The sequence below is a fragment of the Bos javanicus genome, chromosome 19 (genome assembly GCF_032452875.1).
Source record: "Bos javanicus breed banteng chromosome 19, ARS-OSU_banteng_1.0, whole genome shotgun sequence".
Taxonomy (NCBI): domain Eukaryota; kingdom Metazoa; phylum Chordata; class Mammalia; order Artiodactyla; family Bovidae; genus Bos; species Bos javanicus.
The window spans coordinates 7,479,362-7,488,551 of record NC_083886.1 but is presented as its reverse complement, the minus strand read 5'-3'; the positions used below and the strand labels follow the sequence as shown (position 1 = coordinate 7,488,551).

Genomic DNA, 9,190 nt, shown 5'->3' with positions numbered 1-9,190 from the left:
TCATCTGCATATCTGAGGTTGTTGATATTTCTCTAGCAATCTTGATTCCAGCTTGTAACTCATCCGGCCTGGCATTTCACAAGATGTGCTCTGCATATAAGTTAAAGAAACAGGGTGACAATGAGCAGCCTTGTCATACTCCTTTCTCAGTTTTGAACCAGTCAGTTGTTCCATGTAAGGTTCTTACTGTTGCTTCTTGACCTGCATACAGGTTTCTCAGTAGTTAATTCAAACTTCTATAGCTGAGCTGATGTGAATCTGTTTCAAAGGCCATCCGAATCACATTTGTTTTATTCTATTCAACTTGTAATGTTGAATGTCTGCTCCTGTTAAAATACTCAAGAGTTTTATCTTGCTAGGGCAATGGAGTAGCAAAGTAGGGTGATGAACCTGTTGCCAGGCTCCAAAGCTCATAAAACAGTAACCTATAAATTGGTTAAGAGTAGATTAAGTCTGCTGAATACTTGTTGTAACAGAAACTGTGCTAAGAGTTTTTGTTTAATCTTTAAAATACCAGTTTTAAAATCCATTCTATTACACTCTCCAGATTTTACATGAAGACACTGAAGTTTAGAAAAGTAATAGCTATAGTAATAGGGGAGGGAGGAGGGAGGAGGGTTCAGGATGGGGAACACATGTATACCTGTGGCGGATTCATTTTGATATTTGGCAAAACTAATACAATTATGTAAAGTTTAAAAATAAAATAAAATTAAAAAAAAAAAAAAGAAAAGTAATGTAACTTGTCCAAGTTCACATGAGTAGATCAGAGGCAGAGCTAAGGTTTGGAGCCAGTTCTGTTCAATTCTAAAACCTATTTCTCATCCCTAGGACACCTCTTATTGATATGGGATCTATAGACATGAAGCCGGAGAAGGCAATGGCACCCCACTCCAGTACTCTTGCCTGGAAAATCCCATGGGTGAGGAGCCTGGTAGGCTGCAGTCCATGGGATCTCGAAAAGTTGGACACGACTGAGCGACTTGACTTTCACTTTTCACTTTCATGCATTGGAGAAGAAAATGGCAACCCACTACAATGTTCTCGCCTGGAGAAACCCAGGGACGAGGGAGCCTGGTGGGCTGCCGTCTATGAGGTTGCACAGAGTTGGATACAACTGAAGCATCTTAGCAGCAGCAGCAGCAGACATGAAGCAGAGAACATAACTTCTAGTCCAATTAGATCTGCAAACATTTTTATGCCTAAAAAACTGTAATGAATCATAGCCGTAAAACTATAAAATTTAATACTGAAAAAGAATTTAGATATCACCCTTAGTTTATTCTTTTACTTATTTACATACTCATTTGTTTATAGATGTTTATTGATCAATATTTATCAAAGTGGCTACATTAAAAGACAAAAGAATAAAATTAAATAATAAATAAATAAGAATTCTCCTTAAGTACTGATCCCCTGGAGAAGGGAATGGCTACCCACTCCAGTATTCTTGCCTGGAGAATCCCATGGACAGAGGAGCCTGGTGGGCTACAGTCCATGGGGTTGCAAAGGGTCAGACATGACTGAGTGACTGAACAAGAACAACAAGGTGAGATTTTATGCTTTCATGGCTCTAATAGCTATTATAGGTACAAAGATGCATGAGGTGCAAATCTTATCTTTAGCTTGCCGTTCACAAAAACACAATTTACTATAGAAAGTAGTTAGTGTATGTTACCTATTATCTAGTCCACCACTTCTATAGATGAGAAAATTGTAGTATAAAGAGGTCATACCTTGAATAATAACTAGATTATCCAGTTAGTCAAATCATGTTGTCACCAATCCAATGAAAACTCAGGGTCTCTAGTGTATTCCACCTGCTAATATAAATACAATGCACACAAATCAGCTGCTAGGGAAAGGAGTTTATAGTTTTGCTTGTTGAAATATATACCTTGTGAACTTTATTAAATGAAAATGATAGTTCAAAAAACTAGATCTGTTTGACTCCTGAAAGGGATCAGAGAATAAAGTTATCCAGCACCTTCCAGTAAAGGGATTCAAAGAGTAGCTGGAAGTATTGTATCACAAAGTCCCTTCCTTTGCCCTGACTAATCACCACAGGGGATGTTTCAGGCCAAGTCTAGGGTTTCACTTCAGTTGTGATCCCCAGACTGAAAAGCTGCACTCTCATATTAATCGGCATAAAAATTGGTGCCTTGAATCTTCCCTTAGAGTAGAGCACTCAAGTTTGGAATCCAAAGCCTGACTGGGATTGTAGACCATGTTCTTCATAACTTCTACTGACTTAATTCAGACCATTTCCACCTGGAAAAGGTCCCATTCAGGTCCTCTCTGCTCACTGTCTCACTAGGGTTGCATGTCCATGAGGGTAGATCAGATTTCTTTGGAAGTTAAGAAACCTTACAATGATACTACTCTCTTTCCTTCAAAACCAAAGTATGATTTTTCAAGTTTTTGCCATTTGTACTTCCCACATGTGAGCTTGGATTTGTCCACTTCTTGCTATCTGCACTTCTCACCTCACCAAAGCCACATGACTGCTCCTGACATCCTAGTGACCTGCTGATGGTCTCCCTGCTGGAGTCCACTCCTGACACAGAGACAGAGAGCTGCATTAAAATGCTGAGTCATCCCGTGATCCCACCCCACCCCCTGGCCTCCTTGTAACCATTCCTGGGCTTCAGGGTGCAGTAAATACCATTAACATTTCTTCCCCTGGCCTGTAGAGTCCTCTGCCATCTGATTGGCCCTTCCTGTATTTCCTCCCCATCTTCTCCACCCTCCCTTAACTCACTAGGCCACAGTCTGCTGTTCTTTAGTTTCTGGTTATACCAAGTGTCTCCTCAGCTCAGAAATGCAGCCCTCACTCTTTTCTCTGCCTCAGCTGCTCTCCTGACACCCTTCACTCATTCCAATCTTTTGGGTTTCAGCCTAAATCTTCCTTCTAGAGACTCTTCCTCAGCCTCTTTTATTTATCTTAGCCACTTACCTTTTTTCCTATATAAAATTCACTCCCTCAGTGGGGAGAGTGGAAAAGCAATGAAAAGTAAACAAATAAGTGCTATTTGCTCTCCAATAATGATATTGATCTGTAGTTAGTTGAGCACACGCCTTCTCCATCACAGCATAAGTCCAACAGCAGAGACCCGTCCATCTCTTTCACCACTGTATCCCCAGTTATAAGCACATACCTGCACATAAATAGGGCTTCCCTGGTGGCTCAGCTGGTAAAGAATCTGCCTGCAATGTGGAAACCTGGGTTCAATCCCTGGGTTGGGAAGTTCCCCTGTAGAAGGGAACAGTTACCCACTCCAGTATTGTGGCCTGGAGAATTCCATAGACTGTATAGTCCATGGGGTCACAAAGAGTTAGACACAACTGAGCAACTTTCACTTTTACACATAAATATCTGCTGAGTGAATTAATATAAGAATTCTGTGGATCTTCCTATATATTCACATGTATATATATATGAATATGAATTGTATACTTAATTATTTTGTCAGTACCATTAGTTTTTAAGTTGTTCTCAGTTTTCTACACAGACAATCATATTGTCAGGAGTAGGGAAGATAAATGTTTCACAGCTTATCCAATAACTATACCAAGTATTTTCCTTTCCCATGTTATCATATGGACTGAAACATCTGAGCAGATGTCTCCAGCTCCATCATGGGAAGTAGAGTACATGAGCAGGGAGAGCTCCAGAGCCCCAGTCTTGCTTCAAAAATAAGAGCTAAGCTTTTGTTGGTTTTCTAATCGCTTTGCCAAAGAGTTATGAGGGGAAATGGGTTCTACTCTCAAAACTAAACTTGAAAATCACTGGGCTAGAATTTCTGAAACAATATGAACAGTGGTATCCCAGTCATCCTTGTTTTTTTTAGAAATGATCATTTATTGACTATTTAATATGAGTCAGGTACAAACTCTAGGCATTGTATATCAATATTTCCCTTTAACAAATGGTTTTTAAAAGACTAAGTGAAATGTCCATAGATGCAGAGAAAGTAAGTATTACAGTCAGGATTCAAATTCAAATCTTTCTAATTCTAGCCATTTCTCATAATTACAAAGTTAATTAAGGCCTTATATAAGGAGATTTTGAAATACTTTCTCCCCTTTAGTAATTTGACAAATTGCACTTTCTAAGAAATGGCCATGACAGTATCTCTCTTCCCACATAAGCTCCTATGTCGTGACTGTGACAGTCACATCAGCGAGAGGTAGTGCCTACGTCCCCTCATCGTAAGCCAGAGTGACCTCTGCCCACACCCAGAAGTGATACTCTGTAACTCCTAGGACCAAGTCACAGAAGAGAATACTGCTTCCTGTTCCTCTGGAGGCTTGCCTCAGTTTCTAGACACCATGACGTGAGGAAGGCCAAGAAGCCTTGGAGGGGATCCAAAGGCCCTAGTCCGCAGCCCGGGCTGAATTCCTGGCTGGCAGGCAAACTAGCTTGCCAGACATGCAAGTGCATCATCTTGAAAGTAGATCCTCTAACCCACCATTTGTATACTCCATTGAGTTGCCCCAGCACACACTGCATGGAGCAGAGGTGAGCTGGCTTCACTGCTGCTGCTGCTGCTGCTGCTGCTGCTGCTAAGTGGCTTCAGTCGTGTCCGACTCTGTGCAACCCCAGAGACGACAGCCCACCAGGCTGCCCCGTCCCTGGGATTCTCCAGGCAAGAACACTGGAGTGGGTTGCCATTTCCTTCTCCACTGAGTCCTGCCTAAATTGCAGATACACAAGCAAAACAAATAATGGTTGTTGTTTCAAGCCGCTAAGCTTTGGGGTAGTTTGTTAAGCAGTAATAGATAACTAAAACAGAAGACATTCTATACACCAGAAAGGGTGAAAAAATTCTACTAACAATTAGGTTTTTGAATATACAGATTATATGTATTAGCATCAAGAATACAAAAAACATCGACAAAGCAAAAAGACAACCTACTGAATGGGAAAAAGTATTTCCAAATGGTATGACTGATAGGGGTTAATATCCAACATATATAAACAGCTCGTATAACTCAACATAAAAAAAAAAAAAAACCTCAGTTGAAAAATGAGCAGAACTGAATAGACATTTTCCAAAGAGGAAATGCAGGTGGCCAACAGGCACATGAAAAGATACTCACCTTTGACAATCATCTAGGAAATGCAAATCAAAACCTCAATGAGATACCACCTCACAGCTGTCAGAATGGCTATCATCCAAAAGAACACAAATAACAAATGTTGGCAAAGACGTGGGGAAAAGGGAACTTGTTACACTGTTGGCAGGAATGTACTTTGGTGCAGCCACTGTGGAAAACAGTAAGAAGATTACTAAAATAATAAAAATAGAATTACCATATGATCCAGCAGTTCCACTCCTGGTGTATATCAAAAACAAAACAAAACACGAATTCAAAAAGACAAATGCACTGCAATGTTCATAGCAGCATTATTTATAACTGCCAAGATATGGAAACAACCTAAGTGTTGGGCAACAGATGAAGGACAAAGAAGATGTGGCACAGGCGAGGGGCTGCTGAGTCTCGACATGATCTGCCCACCTTGGTGCTGGGCACTGGCCTGCCTTGCCTGTCTCCGGACACCCAGAATAAATATAGCAGTGATGCTGACGCTGGCAAACAAACTGAAGCGCGAGGACAGTCTCAAAGGTCCTGGGTGTCAGCTACAGCCTCTGACTCCACTCGGCGGGTTTCTGTGACAGACAGGCTGTTTGTTAAAGAGGTTGTAGAACTTGAATATAATTTACCTTATAGGTGTAAAGTGCATGTTTCCGACCCAAGCGAGCTTCATTGCTTTCAGCTGTCACCCCAGATAAGGGTTACTAACAGGTTGGAAAATTTCAGTTTGGAGCTGAAGTTTTTGATGCATACAACACGGTGCCTCCCAAAGTGAACTGCTTGACCCAGGTCTGGCACCCCAAGTCCACAGGAAAAGGAGAGACACGTCTCAGGGCACTGACTGGGCCCCCACAAGGACGCTGAAGGATGCTGTTTGGGGACTAAACTCTTTATTTTCTGATCCTTTGAATTTTGGTGATCCACTGGATATAGAAGCTGCAGAACATCATTTAGGGGACAAGGAGGTCTTCTGGAATAAAGGAGAAGACTACATTAAGCGTTACACCAGAGGATATGGGGAGAGGACTGCAGGGCCCTGGACTGTGCCTTAGAAGTTGGTCTCCAACTGAAACCAGAAGGGAGCCTCCTCCCAAGTACTCAGCTCCCCCCAGTCCCACTGGGCCATCCAAGTCCTCTGATCCCATGTTGTCCCAAGGAAGAGCCTCTTCCAGGCCACCCATTGCAGACAGAGAGCCCCACATAAATATAGCCAGAAAATATATTTGGGGTTCTAAAAGAGTTATCTGCTTACCTTAAGATGCTTATTTTTTGAAACTATACTGCATGGACTGTTGATGAGATTCTCGAGAAGTTGTAATGAACTCAGCATTGAGGCTTGAGTTTGCTTTTCCCCCTCTCAGAGTTAGTCCTTGCACGGGTGTTGCTAAGGATGTGTTCAGCGCAGTCACAGATTGGTGCTCAGAACTCTGCTACAGACTGTGATTGGAGGCGAATGCTCGTAGCTGCTCCCATGACTGTTGCCCCTACTTAAATGCAGTGAAGCTTCCCAGAGTACAGAGCCATTCACTGTAGAGCTCTTACCGCAATGTATATTTTACTGAATTTGGAAGAAATAATCCATGTCCCAGGGCTTCCCTTATGGCTCCGAGGGTGAAGAGTCAACCCTCCATGCGGGACACCTGGGTTTGATCCTTAGGTTCAGAAGATCCCTTGGAGGAGGGCATGGTGACCCCCTCCAGTATTCTTGCCTGGAGACTCCCCATGGACAGAGGAGCCTGGTGGGCTACATTCATAGGGTCTCAAAGAGTCAGACACGACTGAGCGACTGACCACAACACGGCAATCCATGTCCCAAGAGTTCCCGGTGCTGGAGAAGAGACTACGGCAGGCCCTGGGCACCGCACACTGGGCCGGACGGTGATGGGAGGCCGGGAGCCAGCAGAGAGGTCTGGCAGTGGCTGTGGGTGGCCTGGCATGTAATGTGGTCTCCCCGCAGTTCACATCAGGGGATGTGCTACCCCTCCTCTGATGCCCCTGTGAGTCCTGCAAGATCTCCTCTCCACCTGGCAGGACTCATGTGTCTGATGTAGTTTTGGGTGCTGGATTCTGATTCCCTGAACCTCAGCCTCAACCTCTTCACAATGCGTGGTTTCCAGGTGATGCATGGTGCTTGACAGTAAAAGATTTTTGTCTCTTAAAAAAGGAAGAAGTTATTTATACATACAATGAAATGCTACTTGATCATAAAAAAGAGGGAAATTTTGCCATTTGCAGCAATATGGGTGGACTTGGAGGACATTATGCTAAGTGACCTAAATCAAATCCCTTATGATTATACAGTGGAAGTAAGAAATAGATTTAAGGGCCTAGATCTGATAGATAGAGTGCCTGATGAACTATGGAATGAGGTTCATGACATTGTACAGGAGACAGGCATCAAGACCATTCTCATAGAAAAGAAATGCAAAAAAGCAAAATGGCTGTCTGGGAAGGCCTTACAAATAGCTGTGAGAAGAAGAGAAGCGAAAAGCAAAGGAGAAAAGGAAAGATGTATACATATGAATGCAGAGTTCCAAAGAATAGCAAGAAGAGATAAGAAAGCCTTCTTCAGCGATCAATGCAAAGAAATAGAGGAAAACAACAGAATGGGAAAGACTAGGGATCTCTTCAATATAATCAGAGATACCAAAGGAATATTTCATACAAAGATGGGCTCGATAAAGGACAGAAATGGTATGCACCTAACAGAAGCAGAAGATATTAAGAAGAGATGGCTAGAATACACAGAAGAACTGTACAAAAAGATCTTCACGACCCAGGTAATCACGATGGTGTCATCACTGACCTAGAGCCAGACATCCTGGAATGTGAAGTCAAGTGGGCCTTAGAAAGCATCACTACAAACAAAGCTAGTGGAGGTGATGGAATTCCAGCTGAGCTATTCCAAATCCTGAAAGATGATGCTGTGAAACTGCTGTACTCAATATGCCAGCAAATTTGGAAAACTCAGCAGTGGCCACAGGACTGGAAAAGGTCAGTTTTCATTCCAATCCCAAAGAAAGGTAATGCCCAATGCTCAAACTACTGCACAATTGCACTCATCTCACATGCTAGTAAAGTAATGCTCAAAATTCTCCAAGCCAGGCTTCAGCAATATGTGAACCGTGAACTTCCTGATATTCAAGCTGGTTTTAGAAAAGGCAGAGGAACCAGAGATCAAATTGCCAACATCGGGTGGATCATGGAAAAAGCAAGAGAGTTCCAGAAAAGCATCTATTTCTGCTTTATTGACTATGCCAAAGCCTTTGACTGTGTGGATCACAAGAAACTGTGGAAAATTCTGAAAGAGATGGGAATACCAGACCACCTGATCTGCCTCTTGAGAAACCTGTATGCAGGTCAGGAGGCAACAGTTAGAACTGGACATGGAACAACAGACTGGTTCCAAATAGGAAAAGGAGTATGTCAAGACTGTATACTGTCACCCTGTTTATTTAACGTATATGCAGAGTACATCATGAGAAACACTGGACTGGAAGAAACACAAGCTGGAATCAAGATTGCCGGGAGAAATATCAATAACCTCAGATATGCAGATGACACCACCCTTATGGCAGAAAGTGAAGAGGAACACAAAAGCCTCTTGATGAATGTGAAAGTGGAGAGTGAAAAAGTTGGCTTAAAGCTCAACACTCAGACAATGAACATCATGGCATCCGGTCCCACCACTTCATGGGAAATAGATGGGGAAACAGTGGAAACAGTGTCAGACTTTATTTTTCTGGGCTCCAAAATCCCTGCAGATGGTGACTGCAGCCATGAAATTAAAAGATGCTTCCTCCTTGGAAGGAAAGTTATGACCAACCTAGATAGCATATTCAAAAGCAGAGACATTACTTTGCCAACAAAGTTTCGTCTAGTCAAGGCTCTGGTTTTTCCTGTGGTCATGTATGGATGTGAGAGTTGGACTGTGAAGAAACCTGAGCGCTGAAGAATTGATGCTTTTGAAACTGTGGTGCTAGAGAAGACTCTTGAGAGTCCCTTGGACTCCAAGGAGATCCAACTAGTCCATTCTGAAGATCAGCCCTGGGATTTCTTTGGAGGGAATGATGCTAAAGCAGAAACTCCA

At 42.6% G+C, this 9,190-nt stretch overlaps 1 pseudogene; it reads left to right on the top strand.

The window, feature by feature from the left end:
• Window positions 1–5,585: 5,585 nt before the first annotated feature.
• On the top strand, window positions 5,586–6,235 carry LOC133231556 (NEDD8-conjugating enzyme UBE2F-like; annotated as a pseudogene).
• The last annotated feature ends 2,955 nt before the right edge of the window (window positions 6,236–9,190 follow it).